The sequence below is a fragment of the Centruroides vittatus genome, unplaced genomic scaffold (genome assembly GCF_030686945.1).
Source record: "Centruroides vittatus isolate TY-2023 unplaced genomic scaffold, ASM3068694v2 contig_157, whole genome shotgun sequence".
NCBI lineage: Eukaryota > Metazoa > Arthropoda > Arachnida > Scorpiones > Buthidae > Centruroides > Centruroides vittatus.
Genome location: NW_027120963.1, coordinates 360,580 through 363,281, shown reverse-complemented (window position 1 = coordinate 363,281; position 2,702 = coordinate 360,580).

Sequence of the window (2,702 nt, the reverse complement as noted above, 5' to 3'; positions counted from 1 at the left end):
ATTGTCTTTTTTGCCCATAGGATAACGCGCCGCCGAGTCAGGATAGTGAATAATGGATAGAAATGCGCCTGAGTAGTGAGCAGTTGAGGGTCGAGGTCCCTCTTTCCTTCCGAAATTTTCTAATCTAAAAATTAATCTTTACGTGAAATGGCTTCTTATCCGTATTTTCAGGCCAAACCACAATACAATCCGATGGGTTTGGGTTTAAGTTTGGCTAACTTATAGGTTTTGAACTGAGAATCACTTAATGTTCGTGCAATTATTTTATCTTCAAGTTGTGGTTTTTAAAGAAATGAACTGAGTTATAATAAAACGTTAATGACTGCCATTGAATGTAACTTTAATGATTCTATCATTTAATGACTGCCGTACGTCGAACGGAGGAATTAAACTACATTAGCGGCGTATTTATTTAAGATGTTACATACAAAGCGTATCTTAAAGGAAAAAATATTTGTGATACAAACTAAAGGCGGAAAGCAATCTTCAGTTCAGAAATGACGTTAGTCGAATATATTAATCTTTGACTATTGGCAATGTAAGTGTTACGTTGAATTTTTCCGATCCGAACGGCATTTAAAATGTTTTTCCTCCTCCTCTTTGACAGTGGGTGCCGCTTATTATGATCGGAACTGTTTTGATGACAATAATCAGCTAATAACAACACAGGATTTTGTCATTTCTATTGTAAATCATTTTATTTTGGATCCCTAAACCTAAAAATTTATTCCCAAACTTCCTAAAAAATGCCAACACGATGATTCATGTGTCTTTTCAATGTGTACAATGATTAAAATAAAAATTAATATTTTATTAAACCTATTTTTAATATCAGTTATTCTACAGCTTTCACAGCTTCATTTATTGCAATAATTTAAAAAGACTGCAGTCTGGAACAATGAAGCTCCAATTTATTCTTGCAATTCCTAAAGGAAACTCTTCTTTAAAGAGAAGAGTCTTAATTAATATTTTAGTTGCCTCTCGAGTCTCTTAATCTTACCACTGTTTTGTTTAAATTATTTTAATTTCTGTTGAGAAATTTTAATTACTATACTTCTTGTATATTTAAACAGTAAATTATGTTTATTCTTGTAACAATCTAGAATAATTTTTAGTGATAAATTAACTTGGAAACAACTTTTATTAGAGAAGTCTTGCGGCATTATTGTCAGTTAATTTGACTTGCTCGGTATTGAAATCTTTACTCTTTTGTTATTTTCGATCTCTTGCAGATGGTAAACAGCATCTTTATCACTTTTTGATAAGACTTCTAATGCATATTGTAAGATTTATTCCTAGTGCTAGGTCAACTACTGTGCACTCAAATGAGCTGGCAAAAATAAGTTTTCCAAATTTTTCTGTACACGTTCATTGGTTATTATTGTATAAGTGTTACTCTCTCTCCACAGAGTACTTTATCTGTGTCACTCATAGACCAACTCGAAATTTATTTTGTTTGTCCTTATGTAATTTTTGTTTGTGTTTATCTGGATGTACATTTTTTGTTATCCTTCTCTTATTGAAATTTTAAATGTGGAATTTTTTTTTTCATTTTTGATTTTAAATGTCTTCAATGTATTTTACATTTTTGTTTTGGGCAGTAATTATTAACTATATAGCATTACTTAGAAAATGTAAAATAAAGAAATATTCTGACAGGTATAGGCTATAGATTTAAAGGAAATCCAATTTTAGCTTAAAGTCGTTTATACGTATTATTCATACATATTGTCACCTATGAGGAAGGGTAACGTTAAATCTGCTTCTGACTCAGTTAAAAAAAAATAGTCCAAATCAATTTGAATAGCCTGTTATACAATGAATATTTGATGAACTTACGTACCTTCTGAAAAAGGTTTCTCCATATTTGTTTATAAAGATACTCAGACAACCTGAATTTCTTTCTTCAATCAGGTGGTTTTTGAATGCCATTATGGCAGTTTCATTATATTGTATAACATTCAATAATGTTCTTCTTCTCAAATTATTGTCCGTTATACTCTGTAAATATAAGTGATTAAAATTATTTGATTAAAACTGAAATGTGGTCTTTTCCATAACTATAAATTTAAGATTTCTATAAGTTAAATTTATTAATTATTCAGTCAATCTCAATTTCGAATTTTTTTTGGACAGATCCATACTTAAACTCCCCACTAATTTGACAACCTCAATAAGTGATGCTAGAAAAAGGAAAATTGAATTTGAATTCCACCAATGGTGATAGGATGACACTTTATTCGTAGCTGTGTGGTCGATTCCATAATTGAAGAATATTTTTATATACAGGGTGAGCCAAAAGTCCCTAAACTCTGATTTTAATACTTATATTTAACATTGATGTTAACGTGTGCTATTAATTTCCAAAATCATGTCCTTTCTCTCAACTTTCTTATTGTTTTCACATATTGTCAATGTCTCTAAGTACAGGGTGTTTATAATTAAAGTTTCACTTTGAAATGGCCATAAAATGAAAACTACTGGAATGTTATCAAACTGGGTGATAGTGTACAGGACATCATGGGACTTTATTTACTGCGAGAAAAATAGTTCAAAAACTCACCACCAACGGGAACTGGCGCTGTCTGCAATATTGTTATACGAAACAAAACATGAAGACATCGTTGAAAATTTTTTTAATCGTTTCTAAAACGTGTTACAAAGCATGTTCAATGTTTCAATCATTTTCAATCATTTTCAAT